Genomic DNA, 25,709 nt, shown 5'->3' with positions numbered 1-25,709 from the left:
TTTTATTATTAAAAACTAAGTAATAAGTAATGGAATTTAAATATTTACGTAATAAATTATTATTAATTAAAATATGTTTTGCGTTACTTATAAACTATAAGCAACAGATAAATTAAGTTTGAAAAACAAATCGTTGGCAGTAAAGATGAATATTCAAGTGACGAGTTACTTTTTTTTTATCTATATATTTTACAAATTTATATTTATAAATGTTGTGCATATTTTTAATGTAAAAAAAAATAAAATAAATAAGTACATTAAATATACAATTAGTGATTACAATTTAATGTTTTTGTCTATGATAATATAGATTTATTTTTTTTTTATATATATCTTATTGGAGATACAATTTAACGACTTACAAAACAACTTTAAGATTCAAATATTGGAAAATATAAACAACAAAAGAAAAATGATTTTATCGCCTCGGTGTTAGGCAAATTTACTCTGGATAATAATATTATGTCAAAACTGTATTGGCGGCTAATAATAGCAATATGTGGAACACATAACCATATATTTTATTATATTATAATATATTGAGTATTCTGTGTGTACATAAAATCGAGACAATGATTTCGCTTATGGGCGTCGTACTAATAAATATATTTAAAAAAAAAATTAGAAATCAGAAATCACGAAGTAAGGATAGTCGTCGTAAATTTCGGCTTTGTTCGTTAAAAAAAAAAAAAAAAAAACACACACACACACACACACACACTGGTAATAATAAAAACAATAACAATAACTCGTGTGGCACAATACAACCACCGACGTTCGGCTCACAACCGGCTTACGTCTTACGCAGACGGAATAATAACGTCATGCGGCACCGATGACGGAAGCCCTCCGACGGATTTCGCGTGTCGCATGGGCAGAGACGAGAACGTGCCGAGCGATTAGCGCGAACGCCTGACGCGCTATCTTCGGGGAAAAAAGGGCAGTCCCGCCGCGACCGCCGCCGCCACTGCCGCCGCTGTCGTCGTCGGGCCCGTCGTGCGCCTTCGAGGTGGTGGTTTTTCGAGCACACGTGTTCAGTCGGCCGTCTGCGGAGCATCAACGACGTGCGCGTTCCTCCCGCAGCCGGAACACGCCACCACGCGCCGGTCAAGTCGTACGGCGGCACGGTCGAGCGCGCGCGCGCGCGCGAAAACGATCGCTTTACACGCACCCGCGAGAGACTCGCGCCCACGTACAGTCGTTCGCCGCTGTTGTGGTTCGGATCCCGCGACGACGAAATCTCCAGTCCCGTTGACGATCCACGGCCGTTAAACGTTTTTTAAGAATTTTTTTTTTTTGAATTTGTCGAACACAACGTAACCCCCTCCCACCGGTCTCGTCCGTACCCTTGCCACGCTAAAACACTCTCCGATCGCGTTTCATACCAAACCCGTCGAGTTCGCGGCTCACGACCGTTCGTCTTACGACCTCCCCGATGGGTTAAGCGCGGCGAATGACCACTGTCACCGCCGCCGTCATCGACATAATTACGATCGTTGCCATCGCGCCAAACACGTGAGTATAATATTTTCACGTCACAGTATTGGGTATTATCGTTACGATCATTACGGCGATTTTGCCGTCGCTCGTTATATTGTGTTACACAATATTATAATAGATTTTTCTATTAGCGGTAAACGGACTTGTATTGTATGCGGTCAGATAGTGAGTACGTAAAGATAATAAGACGTAGTAACATACATTAATGATTTTCGATGTTTCAACTAATAAATATGTAAAATGTGTATGGTGTATGTGCATAATAACAACGTTGGTATTAATTAATGTTAGTCGTGTCGAACGACGGTAAAACACTATTTATTTTATCTTTTATAGAGTCGAATAAAAATGCCGAACCCTAATTCCGAGAAGGTAAAATTAACTAGAGTGACATGACTAGGATAGGTGTTTGTATAATTGTACAAATCATTATAGCAGTACTCTATTATTGGTTTCTATCATTGATATGTTACCTATTAAATGTGTGTTCACCATTTGTTTAGTCAGTCATATTTTTTTTAAACAATGTGTATTCAAAATAATATCAAAATCGATAAACTTTAGTAAGACAAAGTTAGTTTTATACTCTTACAAAACTCATTTAAATTTATAAGGAAAACTCAATATTGTGAATTGAGTACTGTTAACGCAAACATATTTTAGGTATATGTGTATCATACATTTTACATTAACTATTTGAGACTTAAGTAAATATACTTTGATATCGGTACTGTTTTCTTTTATGGTGTTCAATAAATATTTTAAAGTATAAATTTAATTTATTTTTATTAATGTTTTTCTAATACGATATTTATAACCTTAGTTTATGAAATTCTATTTTTAAAATATTGTTTATCCTAATTATAGTTAACAATATTGAAAATAAAATTTAAAAAGCGATGATTAAAATTTTAATCAATCGAAGAGGTAAACTTAAATAAAAACTTCCATCATCAGATCTGTATTTATTATATTATTATAATAAGATATATTTAAAAATAATTTCCCAATACCTGTTATAATTTAAATATTATCGATATTGTAAGAAAAATAAACAAAATAATAAGAAAACCCCGTGTTATCTGTTTAAGTTTAGTATTTCTATTTAATTAAATTGAAGAATTTAATATTGAAATAGCAATGTTTAAAATTTAAAGATTCTATAATTTTGTATTTTCTGAAATGTACATTTCCAGTTAATCGTCAATGATTTTAATTTCAAACGATTACACCAAACAGATAAATGATATTTCAAAAAAAACTTTTGTTTTTCACTATACCTTAGTTAAAACTTATTTTACTAAATCATGGTAATTGTAAAAATAAAACTATAAAGTTAACTTAATAATATTATTTTTATGAATATTTTTTAATTATATTTATTAATGTTTAAGTAGCTTTATTAAAATAATAATTTAAGAATATATACGCCTTAAAATAATGTGTAAAGACTACTTCTAAAAAAAAATTAAAGAGTTTTATTGTATAATTGTTTACAGAAACCAAGTATATTAATAATAGTTATAATATATTATAATTGAATCTAAATGCATAACATTGATGATGTAAATTAAATTAAATACTTGAAAATAATTGTACGTTATTTCCTTTTTTGGAATTCTCTGTACATCAGTTAATTATAATTACATTTAAATATTATTGAGTTATTAAACGATAATTAATATGATATACTATTTCGTGTTGGCCATTAGTATAACTATAATAATGATTCTAATAAGGCTAGTGTGGAAACTACTGAAAACAGTAAAATAATATTATGAGTCCCTAGGGATGAAAATCATATTGTGTGTACTCGACTATTCGTCCACCAGATTATGACCCACTCTTTAAACTACATTTAAATTAATGAGCTTTGTTTAATTTTATGAAATGATTCATACCATACGTGGAGGCATGCACTGCATTTAGGTGATATTATTCTCGTATCAAATAGTTTCATGCCCTTACATTTTTTAATGCATTAAATTATTCATTCAATTTGGTTAAATTTAATCAATATTTATGCATTTGAATTAATATAATATTATGAGAGAAATAATTTCTAAAATAAATAAATAAAATAAAAATTGCCTGTAAAAAAACTTAAGGGATTCCTAAACATATAAGGCTTTGGGTTAAAGAATGCCTGCCAATTTCCATATTCGATCTGGTAAAATGGCTAAACTGCCAAGTTTAAGTCATTCTTTTACAATCACGTGCATGGTTTAAATTATTCATGCTAGATAATACTTGTTGCACATTTAACGACTCAAAACTGGGTCAAGCTATGTTTTTGTATTCTATAGAAACTGAAATGACAATAAAAATGTTGAATAACATATTTTTTTTCACTAAATATAAAAAAAAATTGTTTAAATTTATTACACATTATATAGAATGTATTTAGTTTTTAATTATATATTAATTATAATTGTCGATTGTGTTAATTACATCCGCTGATATTTTTTTTTCACAAACATGATAATATGATACACTTGTATACGCAATGTTGAATAAACAATGTATTTTAGTATAAACTTATTAGTTGCTTTAAAATAATTTAAAATATTAAGAGTACTTTTTATTTATTATTGAAAATGGAAAAAATAACATCATTCAGATTGGTACATAGATCTGATAACTGAACTAGAATCATAATTATAATTGTATTATATTTGTATTATAGTAAATCAAGATAATTTATTATAGTATTAAGTTTTATAATAATATAATTAATTTTAATAAGTTATATATAATAAAGAAAAGCTTCACACCCAAAATTTAATTTAATTTAACAAATTATGAAAACCAAAATAAATACATACACTGATATTATTATTTGTACAATAATGTTATAACTGTACGTTACTTCAAAATTAAAGAACACCATAATATTGTTAATTTATGTATTGGTTAATATCTCCTTAAGTTAGTATTCTTCAACAGCAAAATCATAAACTATTTATTTGAATACATAAGTTTAAATTCAATTTGTTGTAAATGCTTGACAAATAGAATCAAACGTTTAACATGTTGAGTTTAAACGATGATGACGATGTTTACTTGATATGCGAAAGATAGTGTAATAGAAATGTTTGGTATAATATGTTTTACTCCATAATAATGACAAGATGGGTATTTTAGTTTTGTCATTAATTATTTTGTAAATTCAATAATTATTATAAAAACTATAAAATGTATTAAACATAATTTGTTGATCATATAACAGGGTTTCAATATTTTAATAATATATTTTGAAGTTTAAAATAAACATACCTTTATTTAAAAATATAATAATTAACTAATTATCTTGTTGTTTTGCAATAATAACTAGTACAACATTTAATGTTATAATTTATATAATGTAGTTTTAATATTGTATAATATATAATGAGAATTTCCAAATTAATCAAAAAAGACTGCAGTGTTTAATTAATATTATTTTATATTGTAACGTACTTATAACTTACAACATTAATTACATTTTGCATGATTCCATCACCTTTACAAATTATTATTGGATTAATACTTATAAATTAAGATTTTATATATATAAAAAAAAAAAAATGAAAGCTATTGATTTTTAATTTAAGTATTATTCTTCTTTGCCGTTTATCTGTTTAAACAGGTACTATGATGTTTTGTCTTATTAACAAATCAAAGAACTTTATTTTTTTTTTCTATCTATGGTCTTAAAAATATGTTGATATTATTCACAAAGGAAAATTTAATTGTAGATACATCTCTTTCATTTTTTTATTAAACCCGTTGTTATATTATTATCATTATTATTTGTGAATAATACCGATTAACTCTAAATTTGTAAACTTAATTATTAAAATCATGATAGATTACAAAAAAAAAAAAAAAAAATTATACTTAAATGCTAAATTAAAATTTATATTATTTAATTGTGTTAATTATTTTTCAAATCAAAACATGAATTATTTTCATAATCAAAATCTGTTTTAATTTAATCTTAAATAGAGTAACCATTAAAATATGATAATATGTTCACCATTTAAATAATGAATAATTATTAAAGAAAAAAAGAAACTAAAACATTACAACCAAAAAATATCTTTTAAGTAATTTTAAAAGGAATTATAGCATTATAGGTTTAGTTAATTGATTCAATACCTCGTTTATAATAAGCTTATATTGACAAAATCAATACTATTGAATGAAACAAATTTTTTTGTCCTATAAGGTAAATACTTATAGTATTTTAAATGAGATTTAAACACCTTGGTCAAAATATGGTTTAATATTCCAAAAGATATCATAAGTAATTGTTAAGCTGATAAATCTTTAAAAAATAATTTAAGTGAAACAATTACCTAAGAAAAAAGTTCAATTTCGGAGTAAAAACAGCAATTACTTGTTACACTTGTATCAAATTCATCATCTTGAGTTTTTTTTTTATAAACTTTCGTAATTGTAATATATATACTTGAATTATTCATAGTTTAGCCTTAAGCCTTATTTTGTGAACCTATTATCTAGTTAAAGTTTAATTTATGTTTGAATATCCAATTAGACTTATTTTCACGTTAATTATATTTTACTAAAATCATAAACATTTTACAAGTACTACCAATATTTTTTAAACGATTTAAATTCATTACATAACTATTTTTTTATACAGATATTATACATTTATAATATTTATGATTTGTGTTACATTTTGTTTACATATTCTTAGTGTAAGATATAATTCTATAATATATATTATAAATATTATATATAATATATCAAAATAGGTACATTATTTTGGAGAAAAAATATTATTTTGTTTCAAATTATTTATGATGAATATGTTTTTATTCTGAGTTCTGACATTTCCATTGTATATATTTTATACCGTTGAGTACCTATATTACATTGTTTAGAAGGACTCAGCAAATGATTTTCATTTCACATTATTTTGAATGTTTTAATTTTATACTACTGTAATACCATACAAATCCATTTTAATTTTTAGTAAGTAAAAATGACTTCCGGCAAAAATATAATTCCTTTTTGTCAAAGTTACGTTTTATTCATGTTTTTAGATTAAATTACATAGTTAAGTGGGAGTTTATTCAAAAACCTCTGTAATAAAAGAATGTCATGATTTTATTCCAAATTAAATATTAAATTATAAATAGTTTAAATCTGATCGTTAGAATTTTAAATATTAAAATAATAGTATATGTATTTTTCACTAAAAATAATACAATTAATTTATAATATTTGAAACTTTTAATTTATTAATATTATGAAAGCATCAGTAAAAAATCATTTGTATAATATAATATAATGTATTTTATATTATCTAAGTCTTAACATTTTATATTATTTAAATCGTAATAATTCATAAAAACTATTTTGTAGATTTAATCTTATATTAGGGGTGCATCGTGCATCATATAATATTGTGTATTCGCATCAAAAACTAATATTACAATGGTTATATCATAATAAAAATACATCTTTGCAAGCTTAATAAAATTATTCTGCCATAAACCTTATTTAAGATTTATAGTGAATATTAATACTATTGCATGAGATTTTAATGAGTGATAAATATAATGAAGGCATACTTACAAAACAAATGTGATAATCTTTGGTTACTGTGCATATGTATATCTTGTTGAAGATTATAGTTTTGAACAGTCAAAGGAACGTTTTTCCTTCAGTACACTTGCAAATTGAGAATTTCCATCTCCTAATTTATGATGATGAAATTAGTATAGGTTGTTAGTGTTGAACCTCACCGTCAATTCACTCATTATTAACATTGCACCAACATTTTACGTTAATGCATCGTAGATAACATCAAGGAAACATCTTATATATACGTAACAATTTTAAAGCTCATCCACAATTATAATTACTGTAATATTATAGACAGTTTGAAACCAAATACTAACTGTATATTATTATTATTAACATCTATACAAAATTAATCAAATATTCTAGCTGTGTAACGTGACAAGCAGAATAATTAATACTGAAGTATCCATCACGATTTTGGATAGATTAATAACCTATATTATTTCCTATTTGTTTTATAGTTATTGGTAGTGTCATAGTTTTTATAGATTTTGTAAATATTTTATTACCGACACGATAACCATAAACTAAAGGCCAATTAAAAATGTTTTCGTTTATGCTAATTTATTACATTTCTTGTACCGTATTTGATGGTTAAAATAATAAAAAATAAATAAAACAAGACTTATTTGAATAACGCTTATATTTGATCCAGAAATATGATAAACAGAATTGAAACTAATATTAAATATTTAAAAAAATGTACCTTTTCATATTAATATTAACAAATAAAACAGAACGTTGGAATTAACTTATGTTTCACTTGTTTAACCAACAAGTTTCAAATTGAACACGCGTTGTACCCCAAATATATCTTAAAAACTACAAAAAAGCTATTGACAAATCTGTAAAAAACCTTTTTTTTGATTAAAACTCTAAGAACTTCTGGAAGCCATATATAATGTCTCAAAATAAAACTACTGATACTATAGAATTTATGTGAATTAGTGAATTACCAAGATCTGTAAATAAAAAAAATTACCAACATTTTTAAATATGATTAATTCTAAAGTAATTTAAATAGATAAATAAGTATATATTTTATTTGCAATATTTTGATAATTTAAATAAAATCCACAAAACTTGAATTTACTAAAAAAAATCTTTTGTAAGTCAAAAATGATCTTTTATAATTAATATTTCATTTTTTTTTTTTTATTTTTATTTTTTTATTCTAAAAAGTATTGAGAACTTTATCGTATTCCAGAAAAGTAAAAACTAGAAACAATTTAATACAAGATACTGGCCTCAATTATAAAGATTACAAAACATTTTCTACAAACGATTTTCTCTAAAAGGGGTACTCAATAACAACAAAATCTAAAATATACAATTATTTTATTTGCACTTTTAAATTATTCGTATACTTATTAATTTAATAAATTATACGTTGAATTTGTAAAATGTATAACAATTAATAATATTTAGGTGAGGCATTAAGTCATACATGTTTTATCAATGGTAAATAATCAATAATCTGTAATTTGTTTATAATATAGCTATTGCAGAAAAAAAAATTAATATTGAATGAACAAAACTATTGTCAAACATTTTTTACACAATTATTGACATTAATTGTGCACTTGTATTTACTATTTAAAGTAATAACATTAATAAATTATTATTTTGTTTTCATTAGAACATAAAATATATTTTAAAAAAAAATGTATTGATAAGCTCACTAAACTACAACAATTAATCTAATCATAAAATGTTAACCATATATATTATTTATTTCTCAAGATAAACGATTATTATGACACTAAATGAATATTTGTTAAATTATTTTAAAAGAATTATACTTATAATAAATAAAAAAATAAAAAATATACATATTTTAGTTTTTTTTTTATAATAAAATTATAATCAAGATTTAAATATATAATGTTTAATTCCTTAAATGGATCATATTTTTTGAGAGAAAAAGTCATTAAAAATTAAAAAAAGCTCTTATTTTGTACTTTATTCTTCAGTAAAATTTGTTTTTACTCGATTTATTCAGTACATATTACAGTTATCAAAATGTATCGTAAACTTAAAATTAATATTTTTAAGAAAGTTATATAAAATATATTCTAACCATCATTATTTAACTATTAAAAGTTGTTCACGCTAGAATGAATACTAATTATTTTCAAACTGGAGTTTTTGAACCTGACTTAATTAAAGTTAAAAGTTTTGATAAATTAATTACAATAATATATACACTGTTATAACATAAAATGTGTACAAACATAATTTGTATCAAATACCTATACCTATTTTGGCGCTCTAGCCGATATAATATGTTGGTGGTCATTGATAAAATGAATCAAATGAATCAAACATATGTGTTACTTAGAGTTATCGTTGACTTATCAATTTAAATAACTACAATATAAATTTTATTATATTCACTTACACTTTTTTGGCTCTATGTATATTTAAAATGATCTTTAATTTTTTTCGCGTTTAAAATTAAATTATAATTATTATTAATATATATATATATATATTAACGAAAATAAAATAAATATTAGATATTTTTATCAATGGTTAATGATTTTTAATTTTTTTTTTGTAAACAAATTCATTTCATTTCATTTTTATTAATTTATTGAATGTTAAAATATAAACATTTAACTAAATTCATATTTATTTAAAATATAATTTATTTACCATTATGGTAAATATGATAAGATTAATTAGTTCATTTTATTGAGCATATTTCAAATACACCAACACAAAAGTATTTTAAAACAAATAACAATATAAAATAACTTTATTCTAAAATTATATCAGACAATTTATAACAATACTATTTTATTTTTGAAAATACTAATAACCATTATATCTATATATAAGTATACAACGTATAATATAATATATTTTTTTAAATAAAAGATTTCTTCTTAAAAGAAAATTCTCAAAAATCTGAGTACCTGCAACTATCATATATTTTTTTTTCATTTTATTAACATTAATAAAAAAAAAAAAAACTGATAAATGTATATTTAATACGGTAAGACTGATATTTACTTAAAATATTGGTATAAAAATAAATGAATTCAAAACAATGATGGTTATTTATTTTAAAATACAATTTATAAATTTAAATAAACCTTTTATACGTAGTGTACGTATGTTATAATGAAAAATAATAATATAGAGTAACAAATAATTTATTTTATTTCTAAGTCTTTCTTTATAACTTAAGTACGAAGAAAGTCTAATTAATAAGTAGTTACTCATAAACACTTAATACTCAACAGTTGTATATACGATTTCCATTCACTAATTTTTAGAACGTATACAATATTATAAACTCAAAACAAGAAAAATCATAAGTATGTATAAACATTTATTTATGTACAAATATAATATTAAAAACATTTTTAATCAAATAAATGTCATCTTAAGATATCTAAGTTTTAACTGAACGACACCTTACAATGAGAAACTGTTATAGTGTTATGTGAATGTACTAGGAAATATGATTGTGTAAATTTAACTTTAAGTTTATATTATATCTACGTGGACAATCGAAGAACTCATAATTTGCACTATGACACAAAGTTCGAGCTATGCAAGTATTACTTTTGACAGCCAACTCGGATTGAGACAGAATTTATGAGGGTATTACGAACTTTATAGATCAGTAACTACTCCCACTTTTTGCTTCAAGTATACTTTTGTCGACAAAAAGACAAATTATGCAGTATAAATTATAAGATACATCTAATTAGTGATAAATTTAAATTTGTTTTATTTTTTATATAAGCGCAAGACATCCATTTATATATTATATACGAAAATAATTGACATTGTGATTGGAACGTAGATTTTAATAAATTGTGTTTCTCTTTTTCTTTTTTATATTTTAAATATATATTGAAAATATTTGCATATTTTGACAAAAGAGTATAATACTTATATGAAATTATTGACAATTATTAAGGTAAAATTAAATTGTATACTATTAGAATCTAATAAACTTGTACAATAATAATATGATGTGAGTAGAAAATTCTAATAATAAATTTGACTAGGTACTACTGAATAATCATCTATTGGTAAATTATTCGTTTTTTAAATTTTTATCATTTTCAATAGAAAGATAATTTTATGTTCTATATGCTTACTTTTATTTCATTATAATCTATGGTGATGAAGTTTGAAAAAAATGTAATTTTAAAATATATAATTTGAGTAATTCTGTAGTAAAATCTCTACAGAAATGGAAAATAAATAGTTCCTTTTTTCGTAATAAAATTCCTCAAACAATCATCACAGAAAAACAAAAATAAATGGAATTAAATATGCTTAAACCTTAACCCAAATAATAATATTGATCTATTTGTAATTGAAACCTTTTACCTATTAAAATTGGTACTACATTTTAATTACTCTAATTAGTATTTTAATTTATTCAGCGATTATATGAAAAGCAATATTAAATGTCTAATAAAAAAAAATATATGTATATATATATATTAATAGGAATTAATTTTACATTTTTCAATTAATTATTTTATAAATATGTCTATTAATTTAGTAAAATATAAAATATAATATAAATTAATTGTTAATTATTAGAAATACAACTCGGCAACGAGGTCATTAGCAAACTTTTGAACAATTTTACGTAATATTTTTCATTTTTATAGAGAGCTTCAATGATTTTCTTACATAAGTTACATATATATTAAAATCGTTACAAATAATTTTTCAATTTTTACCTTTTTTAATGAAATTTAATGTCTGTTTAATGGTTGATTTCTTCAGTCCTAATCTAATATATTAATAACAGGTATGATGTAATATACCTATATCATACATACATATTGTATATTATATAAAAATATTTTCGCTGGCTTAAATTAATAAAGTTAAAATCGATCCTCGTGTTTGAGAAACATTTTCAAAGTTCTTCTATTGTGTACACTGTATAATGTATATACATCAGTGGATCAGTAATATAAAATATCGGTCCCAAAAATAAAGTATACACTATAAATATTACTGAAAAATTCGTCATGCGTACTCATCCTTTTGACCCTATCGTGGCATCGTGTCGTTTAATTATATGAATAATTTAAATTCTAATTTTCGTCATCTTTATGTATACATAAATAATTTCATATTTTCAACGCTTAGATTTTTATCTTACGTCAAGTCATAAATTATTCTTATAGCAGTTAAAAAATATATCAAAAATAAATAATAGGTAATGATATAGTCACAGTTTTTATTTTTTTATATTCAATGTTTAATAAAATTAGTTAATATAGTAAAAAAAAAAAGCATTTTTTACCTACTATTTAACAATAACAATCTGTTTTCCGATTACTTTACGGCAAATGGTGAATAAATGATTCGCTTTGAAGATGTTGAATGTAAATTATGTTTAGTGGTTACATATAAAATATAAAATGTATTATCTGATATGTAATCAAATATTTATATTCAGGTAATATATATATATATATATATATCATGTAATACTAATTGTAGATTAATATTAGTTACCAATGTTTCCATTAATATTCCATATTTTTTCTATTATACAAATAAATATTATCTTAGTGGTATCTTTAATCCTAAACTAACTTTCGACTAAGAACAATATAAATTTAAAAATATATATACATATTAATTTAATGATTTTTACTAAAATATAATCATCTCTCTCTAGATTATAATTTTATTTTTTGTTTATTGTATGTCATATTATATATTAAACAATCTGCGCATTTTGGAACAATAAGTAGGTATATGAGATAATAATTATCTATATAAACAATTTGATGAGAGGAGTCACACAATGATAACACTACGCTTACGTGTTTTTTTTTTAATTATTTAATTATTCTTAGATTAATAAATAAAAAGATCTCAACACCACATTTTAATTTAAAAAAAAATATATTTTAGTTATTACTCAAACTTATCAAATACTATAAGAATAATTAAGTATTTGATAAAATTATAGAATACAAAATTTAAAATTTAAATATCTGAATTTAAATAAATGCACAACCAAACATGTATAAACTACGAAGTGTAGCATGTGATTAGTGAACCGTCTTCAATACACCAACAAATACTATCTATCAAAACCATTATAGATAAAAAATAGTATGTGAATTAAAATTATGAGAAAGATAATAAATTTGCTCGAAGTGCTTGAATAAAACGAATACGAGTTCATACTGATGAGTACATATATCAAGTTTAAAATATTGTTAAATCCATATTTAATGTAATTTAGATTATATGCTATTACAAATTTAATATTAAAAAGTTAAAAATAATTTTCTATCATAATAATATTACGGAAACTTTTTTGATCAACGTACCAATATCATTATTAACGTTGGCAAGTACAATTACTTTAATCGTGAACTACCATAAAGAGTGAGTGCATAGGCGTGAAGTGGTCAAAGGAAAACCGTTATTCGTTTCCGTACGGCGGATAATGTTCATTTACCAATTGAAAAAAAATCCTCGCTAACACTAACGAATAAGTGGCTGGTGGCTTTTTCTACCCTAAAACGCTTCCGGATGGTCTTGGGCACTAGGACCCCAAGTCCTTTCAGTCAATACAGGGTTTATTTTTTTTTACACCAATATATTTGTTCGTTATATATATTCTAAAGATAAATTATTTTTTGGGGACTTTTATACTATTGGTTATAGAACGTATCATTTACAATAATTTATAATCGCAATCCAAGCACAGATAAGCTAATTGACCAGTACCAATTCGTGATAATATATCCCATGACACAATTAACCACAATTACACATAGCCTTTGTACGTCATGTCAAACGTTCAATTAATCAATAGTTATATTTAAAAATGTTAAATAATTTTTTTCAAGACTAAATACCAAACATTTAAAATATAATAATACCTTTAGCATTATACTGGCATAATTGCGTTAAAAATAGCTAAATCCTAAGTGTGATGAAAAATAATTCTAAGAGTTAATTATCATTCTTTGCGAAAATGTTTCAAATAGTAGTATAATTTAAAAGCAGTCTACCTTAAGCTACTGTCTTCTATAAATCATGTATCTTTGGTATAAATAGTTAATTATTATTATAATATATATATATATATATATATATATGCAATATTATACCATTTGTCACGTTTCGGGCGAACCGCAGCTCACAGGCGTCGGTCGGGGTGACGCCATCTTTATTTCGTCGTCCGTCATCCTCGATTATAATAACAAAACAGTATAGTCCACGATCACTGAAGCAGCGGGTTCCGGGGGCGAGGGATCTAGGATCAATCCTGCGTCTCTCACGCTCGTGTCTACACTCGTCCCACTAACGCCACCGACGTCGGAGGAGATGCATTCGTCGACGACACCGCTTGCACCAACGACGCAGGTTATTAATTACGAAGCAATTTAAACGCTTGCATTAGTTTTTGGTAAACGGTCTCTCGCTTGCACGTGGCCTCATTGCGCGCACTCGTACAGTAGTAATTAATTTCGGCTGTCATTCGGGGCCACGTCTGTATAATTCGCTCTGCGTCGTGACACGCTAAACAACATGCTCACTCTGCAGTCTCGGACCTCGCGGAGCATGTCCTCGTTATCTGGTCAATATATAGTTGAGATTTCAATTTATTATTGTAATATATTGTAGCAACTCACAAACTCAACACGTGTTTTTTTTTTTTTATTTTTTTATCGGAACTACAAAAATCAGATGTTATTTACAATTCAATATCATAATTTTGAGTACCTATTAACATATTATATAATATAATATATACTATATAGCTACAATAGTGACTAACAGTCGGATAATCGGATAACATGTTGCCGGTAATTTATTATAATTTTTAAATAACTCTGAAAAATCACCGACTCCGATTCCAACGTGTGGTAAAATAACGCAAACACTTGACGATTATTCTAAAACGTGATTATTATTATATCATAATATTATTAACCCAAATTATGTTTATTAATCTATTCTTATTAGCAGATCGTTTGAAAACCTTCCTGGATTTTTCGTGGTGGAAGGGAAATTAAATTTGCGCACACCCAGATTAGACTTTCCACCCCGCACACTCCAAATGTCCAAATGTCAACCATGACCTCGATATTACATTAAGTGTCCGATAAGCACTATCGCCATTGATGTGTTTTTGTGACAGTAACGCCATCGTGTATAATATAGAATAATATATTTCAATCACCTTACCCAGAACCTACCCATTTCAAAATGTGTTTGTGTGTGCGCGCGCTTACGATTGAGCTATCCGAAACGCGTTTGTTTGTCCGATGTACATGATAACAATATAGCGTAAACAAACGTGGCCAACTCACGCGAACGTTCAATAAACTCGAATTATCATATTATTGTTTATAGTATCGACCCGATCACGTACTGTTTACCAACTGACAGGACCGTACTATATAAAGTTGCTTTAGCTGCAAATGCAAGTTAGAAATATTTCAATCGGTCACGTTGCTGTAACTACAATATTTTTTCGGGGTGGTTACCAAAAAAGATTATTCGTTTTATATTTTTAGTTTTTTTTTTTTTTTTTTTTTTATTATTATTTTTATCATAAACTGTCGAAAGTATAATAATAATAATAATAATAATAATATCTTAAAAAAAAAAAAAACACCTTTTCTACATCATACTATATTATTATAAATATACATAAAAAAATGGCATTCGTATATTTAAACGAGAATTCCATTAAGTAAGAATTTCATTATTATTGACGTATATATTTTATAAACAGCCTACGGCGGTGAACATAAAAAATTCCGCTGAAGTTTTTAAACGTTAAATGATTTACAAATATCTTTAGCTTTCTCGATACAAAGAAAAACTTTTTATTTTTTAAGATTCCTTTAAACGTTCGAAAATATGTTTTAAAAAAGTATATCCACTACGTGTTTTTTTTTTTTTGATAACTTACAAAGTAAAAGTTTTACAGCTAAGCAGAAAAGTTTATTGACAAAATTGTAATAATACATAACAAATACAAATATTAATAAACCCTAAATTTAATTTATATTATCAAGTAAATAAATAAGTACATTTTAATAATTTATCATCCATATTTATTAAATAGTTATAAGAAGTAACTACTAACTTAAAGTTGATGTACAATAAAAATATTCTCAGAATATTTGTGGTATATCCATTTGGTGTTTCAAAGGTAAATAACTGATCATAATGTGGTAAATAAAGTGAAGATTAATACATTAACTTATCTAACTAAACTCAAGATATTGGAAAGCATACATTTTAGTATTTTTATCAAGGGGAAATTGAATTATTTATTGAATATAATTTTTAAATAAAAATTCCAAAAAAGTATTTTATTTTATTTTTCTAAAACAATTATAAATACATAATATTATAAATTAATATAAAAATGTTTATAGAAATTTAAATAATTTAACCAAATAATATACACAATTGGAATTCATAACAAATATTACACTATATTGTTATATTACACGGAAAAGATGTAAGTCTATTTTAATTAAATAATAATTATAATTTTTATAATATTTACAATATTATAAAAATTAGCATAACACACTTAATGTGGCTCTATGAGTATATGCCCAACATACGAAATATTGAAAAGATATCGTTTTTTATGTATACAAATTTAAATTTATTCTGGTTTTATAAAATCGCGTACAATCATGTACAAGCTTACAATTTTTAAAACCACATATCGAACTAAATAAATGTAAGTAAAATAAGAATTAATATGATCCATGTCACACGTTTTGTGTTATACATATTATATGGTTACTTGTTCAAAAGTTACGCACTAAGTATCTATATTAAATATGCACTGTACTACACATGTGATATATATAAATATTATATATTAAAACCATAAAAATGTAATTTCACTATAAAATGAAAAATTTGATTTATTTTTTATTATCATTATGTTATACAACAAAAAATGTTTGTATGTATATTTGTATATAAAATAAATATATATTATGTAAAATACATTTTAAATATAATTACATGCAAAAATAATGTTTTTATAATGATAAGAATAATGTGGTTTGAGAATAATTATTTTGAACGCTTATTGCAATAATCAATTATTGTGATTTATGACTGTGCAGTACTGGTTAGTAAGTTAGTTATTGCTTGAATAGACATAGCATATTAATATATCATGAAGAAAACATTTTACACGTAATCAAAGTTCAAATGGCTTTTATAGATTATCAGTTTTGATAAAATACGTTACGACAAATAGATTACCTACTTTTTGCGTGCTAACTACGTCCTGCGTAAAAGTCGATGTTGGGCGAAAGGGGTTAGATAGCAGTGCGACGTATTGATTGCGGTTTTTGTGAGCTTCAACAACGAAAGACCATTGCTAATATTCAATAACGTTTTGTACGCGTCACGTTCATTGACATCTATAAATAATAAATTCGTATAGTTAATTATGGACGATTGTTTTTCTATAAAGATGTTTGTACAATTTAATTAATTAATTTTTTTAATTTTTTTTTTATCATAATTTATTGTTAAAATATATGATATGAATTTATAATTTATAAACTATAATATTATATAATATTACATTATTATCTCTAACAATTAAAAATTATTAGAATTTTTTTCGATTACTTCTGTTAGTTTAAAAATTCATAATATTGTTTCATAAAAAAACATGTTTTTTGGTAAGCAGTTTATGTTTAAAAACTATGCGTTACTAATTTACTTATTTACTTATTTACTTGTGTAAATAATGAACTATATAATTGTATATAGTGAGCAGTAAACCCAAAATTAGTTTCAAGTTTCTTGTCGAACTATTCATAATGATGTATTTAGTAATTAATTATACTATATTATGATCAATTATTAAAATTAAAATGGTATTAATCGCTTGATTTTATTTTTTATTTGGCTATCAAAAGTATTTATTTGTGAAAATCTTTGCATATTCATCTAAAACTGTTTAAATTTATAAAAATAATGCATTGTATATCTTGTATTATTTATTTATAATATTATAATTATACAATAAGTCCAGTATGAATTTTATATGTTAATATCTTTTACATTTGCAATTATCGGATATCCTATACACAATCTAACTGTTAAGAAAAATAAGTTAATCAAATGTTCATATTATAATATAATGCATTTTATAATTTGATCCTGTATTTATCAGTTACTCATAATTGATGTTTATCGTGGACATATGATATACCTTTATATATCGATTGTTTAAATGAAGTAATTATGTAAATTATTGTGCTCAAATTACTTATTGTTATACTCTAATTATTTATGTATAATATCTTCAAGGATAAACGATTAACAAATACAACAGTATATAAATAATTAAGAGATATTATTACGTTTGGTTTATTAGATTGGGGTAAACGATGAATTTTATAGTGGTAGATACATTCAGAGTTTTGATTGAACGATTTGGTCAGTGATTCTGGAAGTTTAGAATTTTCTCTTTCCTTTGATTAAAAGCGTCATTTGGAGAACATTTAATGTTCACACGAACTTCACAGAAAGTGAATACTGGTATATTAAATTTTGTTTTGAACCTATTTTGTTTGATTTAGGGAAGTTTAGTGGAATGAAATAACCTTTTTTCGCCAGTTTCTGTCACTTAACTGAATATATTTTTATTATTAATTAGGTAAATTATTGCTGAGCGTGATTATTTAATAAATAGAAATTACTTTGTGAGTATAATTACATTTTTGGTATCCTGATTGTACTGTTTATATATTAGGGAGTAGACTTAAATTTAGAATATTTTAGTTTTTTAGTTATTAGTATTTTAGATGATGTAAATATATAATTTTGAATTATATAGACTGACAATATAGGTTAGGCCATATTATAAATTATTTATATTTTTAATAAAAATAAAATTATAATACATATTACAGCATGTATATACGACAACATAATTAACATCAAAAATTAAATTACTTCCACGTTTTTCACTTATAAGTTAATAAGTAAATAGTTTAAATTACATAACTATACATTTTACGACAAAAGTCTTAATAAGATTAAAATTACTAAAGTATTATTTGGTATTTTTCAATTTTCAGTTATTGTGACAACTACCTATAATTTTCTGGCTGTAGACATAATTTAGGTATTTCTGAGATACCACAGCATATCAGGATGATATAATTATATATTATGTTTATTGGAATCAAAATATATATTAAATTCTGAGCGAAACTGTGAGTATAATAATTTCACAGTGATGAGTTATTTTTGTAAGTTCACGAGATAAGTAATTGATTAAATAATTTGATTTACAATTTTGAGAATAGTTTCAGATAGAAAATTAGACAAAGCTAACAAACTACACTTGGATAATAAAAATTGACCTTGAAAAAACATAAATAAAAATAAAAAACTTAACTTTAAATTTACATCAAGATTAATATTATAATTTTTTATTTACTATAAAATTTAAAAAAAATTTTATTTTTATTTTTTTGCTTAGTAATCTATATTGTTTTATATTAGGGTAAAATTGATTCATAAGTTAATTACAAAATAGAATAAGGTATACATATTTATTATAATTAAATAATAATAGAATTAATAAATGAATATTTCCAAAAAATTATAAATCAAGCTAAATTAATACTGAAAATAAAATGATTCACTTTAATAGCGTTATCTAAAAATATATTATCATGAAATTTACTTACTGATATAAGTGCATAATATTATTTAATATCCATTTTAAGTTAGAATTTTAACGAAATTCGTCAAAATTTTCAAAAATGTTTAACTTCTTTGTTGTCAGAAATCCATAAAAACTTTTATTTTTATGCGTAAGCTTTGAAAATAAAATAAACTGAAGAAAAAATTCTTCATATTAAGTAGTTTATATTGAAAACATACAATCTTATAGAAATACCTTGGTAATTATTTTTTATGGACATAATATTAAGTTAAAATTTGGACAAAATTATTGGTTTAAAGATAAGTAATTATAACGATTATTTTATTTTAATCTAAAAACATAATTTGTAAGAATACCTATAAAACTTTTATGTGTATTTTATCATCGTTATAAATTTTCACTATACACAGTTATATTAATATTAATAGTTAAATAAATAGATATTGTTTTCTATTTACGAGTATACACATACTTTAAATTTATTTGTACTTTTTTTTGGTAATTTAAAGAAGATGTTATAAAATGTCATGTTATATAAAATTATAATGTTTATAAAATATGGTATGAATATATATTATTATATAATGATAATATAATTAATTTAAGATATTTAGAAAATTCATATCAAAATACTGTTATACTAAGAGTTAAATATATGATTTTAATAACAATGTAGGTATATAAAAAAAGACTGAAGTTATTTAATATCGACTCAGAATCATTTTTTGTATATAGTGATATTATACTATTGAATTTAAATATAACACACCTATAATACCAGTGATCTATTCGACACCTAATAATTCGGGATAATATACACCAGAGATAACCACTTGTTTACTTATTTCTTTTAACCAGAGTGATAAAATTTATGAAAATTAATGAAAATAAAATAATATCCATATTTAAAATAGGTACGTGCATGTATAAATATTAAAAATTTAGTAAAATAATTTGTTAAATAATTAAAATTCTATATTACATTAATTTTAATAATGTATTAAGAAATAATTGATTCTTTGGTAAAGTATACGAGTAAAATATTTAATACACAAATACACTTTATCAAATATTAGATATCTCTATTAAAGGGTCTAGATTCTAGATATTTGTTTATGAAATTCAAATTAAATTTTACCTATTCAACTTACAGAACCCTCGTAATTATGATTAAATTTATACATAAAACAATGTCAAATCGATATTATGAAAGTGCTTTAAACATATTACAGGTGTACAAAATTAAATTAATTTCTATTTTCTCTTCAAGAATATTTTGATTAGATACATTAAAATGCATACTGATTGTAATGTTATTGTAGTTAACAGTTATAAATATTTTGTTACAAAATAAAATTTGTTCTATTCAGTTTTAGAAATGTTATGCTTAGTTTACGATAATTAATAGTTTGTAAACTTTTGTGAAATTATTTTCGTTAGATACATATTTCAATTTTTGCCATCATATACCACTATTAGAGTACACACGAATAAATTAAAAAAATTAAAATAATATACAATCATAATATTCGTATTGTTTATCAATATGTATATCAAAAAACTAAACATACAAATCATGTAAAAAATATTGAAAATAAAAATAAAAATAAACAGTGTATAAACTAAAAAAAAACAAAACCATTATATTTCTGCTGTGTATTAAAAAATCTGAGATAGCAAACTTATAGGACTAATTTATGTAAATATTTTAAAAGTTAGGTTATTCATTTCCATTCATATATTATGAAACTTTGAAAGTTTACAGGCTGCTTACTGGAGTTAAGTAAAAGAGTTTATAATATTATATATTAGAGGGGTATAGTTACTTGTGAAGACAAACACTATGACATCCTGTATGCGATACACGATGCATAATTATTTTACAGTTAGTATTAGTTTAATAATATTATGAAAGAATAAATAAAAAATATTTTAGTTTGTTTCCATTGAACGTAAAAAAAGGTCTTAGTTTGCTTTTAATCCTTATTACAAAATATGCATTAATTGAAAGTTATATGGTGACATACGACATATCAGACTTTTATTTATATACGATTTCATGGCAATTCCACATATTTAACTCAAATATTACGATATTAATCAAATAGCGTGCATATTGTGAATGAACATTATGTTTTTAGCAAGTAAATAAATAATTAGTATATTTTAATTTATATAGATTAAAATATATATTACGTATTATACTTTCAGTTATTTGGACACAATATTTAACAAGCATATTATTCATACTATCAAGTTACTCGATGTTATCACTTTAAAGCATAAACACGATATATGACGTGTTACAGTATCTTAACTCATGGTGTTCATTGTTACACAAATCAACTATTTCCACTTTACTTTGTTACATACGTACTTGCGTATATTATTATGACGTGTTTCGTTATAATTCCAAATGTTCAAATCCACATTTATTACTCATTCGTTACAAAAAACTTTTCACATTTGTTTTTGATTAATCTTTTGTTTGTATTTTTATATATATTAAATTAAACTCTTGTTTAAGATTAGTGAAATATTTTTTTAAAAAAATAATTAATTTTAAAACACTGAAACATTTGACAAATGTATTCTGCTATTATAACATGGAGACTTTAGAATAACATGCACTCATGGTTATATAATAAGGATATATTTTATTTGAACATAATATTATCAACCATTGTATACAGTGTTTTGAGTCTAAGGAGAATTTTATTTTTTTTTGTGATTAAATCGAGGATTTAAACTATTCAAATTTTCTTGTCCAAATTATCTATATTATACATTTATATGATTTGAAGATTTCATAATGTAAGTTCGTTGAACATAATTCAATACCAAAAATTCAAATAATAATGGGTTATAATATAAAACTATACGAGTAGAATGAGAAGATACAAAATTACGCACTAAATGGTCCATGCATATATACATATATATATATATACAATATTATTTCAAAATATAAAACCTATGGTACGAGACAGTTTTTACATAAAAAAGTCATTTGTGTAATATCTACATAAAATATTAAAATAGCTTATATTAAATCTAACAATCTGTATAATTTATAGGTCCATGCATTAATAATATTAAAATTAAGGAATAATAATAATGAAATATATATAATATGGTATTTGTATTTTACTTCACATTAAAAAAAACACTGATGGAAAAAAAATTCTTAAACAATAAATATTTAAGTATAAATTTTTTTTTTTTTTTTTTTGATAAATCTAATGAAAAAATATTATCCATTTCAAGAACATTTTATAACTCAATATAATAAAAGTTCAACTGTATAATGTAACTTAGTATGAGATTTGTTTACTTTTTTATATCAATGAATAATTGAATATTAAATTTTTCAAATTGTTTCAAACATTCGTTTAATGGTAATATGAAATACATAAAATAATTAAACACATTGGAAGTATCAAGTAACTCATTAGTAGTTACTTTTAAACGATTATAAAAATTTTTATTTTTTATTTAAAAATTTGAGGGTGGATTTTGGTGGAAAATTGGATCTAGTGAGTACTTTTGGGGATTAAATATATATAGAAATATTTCCTGTAATTTTTGAAATTATCATTAAAAAAAAAAAAATAAATAAATAAAAATAATTAGGAAAAACGGGGTTATTTTTCCAAAACCAGATTTTAAATATACACGTAACTGTAAAGACTTTTAGTAGAATTTTTTATACAACATAATATTTTGGTTATTTGATATTTGTAATTTTTAATATTTTGATATTCTTTCGGCGTATGTAAACGAATGTGAACATTTAAAATTAAGTTTTTTAAGTTTTTCATGAATTATCCTTACCCCAATCAAAAAATTGAAAATTTGTATACACAATTTCCTTCTTTATATTTAAAATTCTTATAAATTTTATCAATACTCTAAAAATTTACTTAATTATAATAGAGGGTAAAATCCATTACATTTTTATTTTGATATTAGGAGTTGAAAATGTAATACAAAGTTTCTTGTGATTTTTCCTAGCAGAACCCATAAAATTTCGGTTCACGAATTTTTTTATACAAAATATTTTCGAGTTTAAAAGTGGACAAAAATTAATATTTAAACAGAAAATAACATTTTTACCTAATTCATTATAAGTCAAAAAGTATTATTTGTAGGGGTTTAAAACTTTTAATAACTCTATGTATTTTATTATTACTATACATAATAATATAACTTATAAAATATATGGATTAATTTTAAGCTATATTAATTGTATCACGAACCCATTCACACAATTCTACAGTTTGTATGGGTCGCTATTGATTTATATAAGTTAAATAACAACTAGTTATATAAAACAATATTATAATAATTACTATGTAGTCACTAATTGATTTTGGTAAAAATAAGTTAACTTCTAACGACCTTGTTAGGAAGATGCAAATTATACAAATAATAACATATTATATACAATGAAAATTCTTTAAAACATATTGTTTAATCAGAAAAATAATCTATGGACATAATTTTTTTATTTTTTTACAATAGATTCAATTTGATTTTTTTTATCAACATTGTTTGAAATAAATTGAGTTTTTCAAATACAATGCGAATACGCGAATAATACTCGATTATTAAAAATACTTATACAACTAATAAACAACTCCCTTTTTTCGTATAATAATAATAGTAATGAATTCACGTCTGACAAAGTCAATAACTCAAAGGCACACAAAATATGAAAAATCAATAGAAAAATATTAAAAATATTCTATAATAAACCTTTATAATACTTTTTTTTTCATTATTGTTTAATACACAATTTTACGTTTTCAATTAAATACCACGGTTCACTCATTATATTTTTCGTACTATGCTTTAACTTTTACAAATTAATAAGGACATACTCTGGAATATATCTCCAAATATTATTATTGACATTGCGATTAATGTTTGTGTATACTTAACATTCTGAGAGAATAATAAATACTTTTTTACAGTCATTATTTTTTCTTCCTTGACGTTTAAATGTACAGAATTTCTACGCCATATTATTGTATTAAATTAATAACAACAATATAATAACAATTTATATCAGTTTGTTCAATGTTTTTCGTGTAGAAATGTAATTCGTTGGCCTGAAAAAATCTTTGTAGGTTACCTTGATTTCATGATATTATTTCCACATCATAAAGTTTTTTTTTTTGTTCTATTCGTAATTAAATATTACAAAAAACCAACATATACATAAGATAATAAAGTATTATCGTAACACTATCATATTTGCATTTGATTTTATTTAAGAAAATATAACCAAAAATAAAACATTTATTCATCTAGTGTTCGAGACGTTTTGATATACGCCCCTTGATCTATACGCACGTAATATCCATACATTTTAACAAATTTACATTTCAATACAGTATATTATACACATAATATCGTAATCTGATGTATAATTTAATATTATAAAAATACTGAATATCATATTTAAATTATTTACATTCCATTACCTAATTATGTATTTTTTTTATATAAATGTAATACAAGACCTATGCTTTAAGCTTATGGTTTATTTATTGTCGCGTAAATAATGAAACGAGTAACGTACAATTTTTGTAATCATTAATATTATAAATTGTTTATTTTAGTTTGTTAATTAATTTACACATGCTTGATATAAAAGTATAGAATAATATATACATATGTATATATATATATACTCAAATTATAAATGTATATGGTTAAAAATAATTTGTATATTTTTTATTTATGTTTAAGTTAAAAAGCGTTTATTTATATATACAACGGTTTTTTTGTGTTTGATTATTTTAAATGTAGAATGCATAAATTAAGAAATAATTAAAAATAAATGGTAGAAACATTTGATGTTTTAATTTTTATTTTACACCTTGATATACAAAAACTTCCCATG

The 25,709-nt window shown here is 23.4% G+C and overlaps 1 protein-coding gene across 1 annotated transcript in view; it reads left to right on the top strand.

Annotated features, from left to right (window-relative positions):
- The first annotated feature begins 1,012 nt into the window (after positions 1–1,012).
- Positions 1,013–25,709, top strand: part of LOC114122742 (serine/threonine-protein kinase pakA-like) — a 195,790-nt gene continuing 171,093 nt past the window's right edge. Inside the window, exon 1 of the mRNA XM_050202349.1 lies at positions 1,013–1,515. The gene's annotated coding sequence lies outside the window, so the exon portion shown is untranslated. The remainder of the gene's footprint in view (positions 1,516–25,709) is intronic.

This window comes from Aphis gossypii, chromosome 2 (assembly GCF_020184175.1).
Source record: "Aphis gossypii isolate Hap1 chromosome 2, ASM2018417v2, whole genome shotgun sequence".
Classification (NCBI taxonomy): Eukaryota; Metazoa; Arthropoda; class Insecta; order Hemiptera; family Aphididae; genus Aphis; species Aphis gossypii.
Note: the sequence above shows the minus strand (reverse complement) of the source record. Positions and strands in the feature narration are given on the sequence as shown.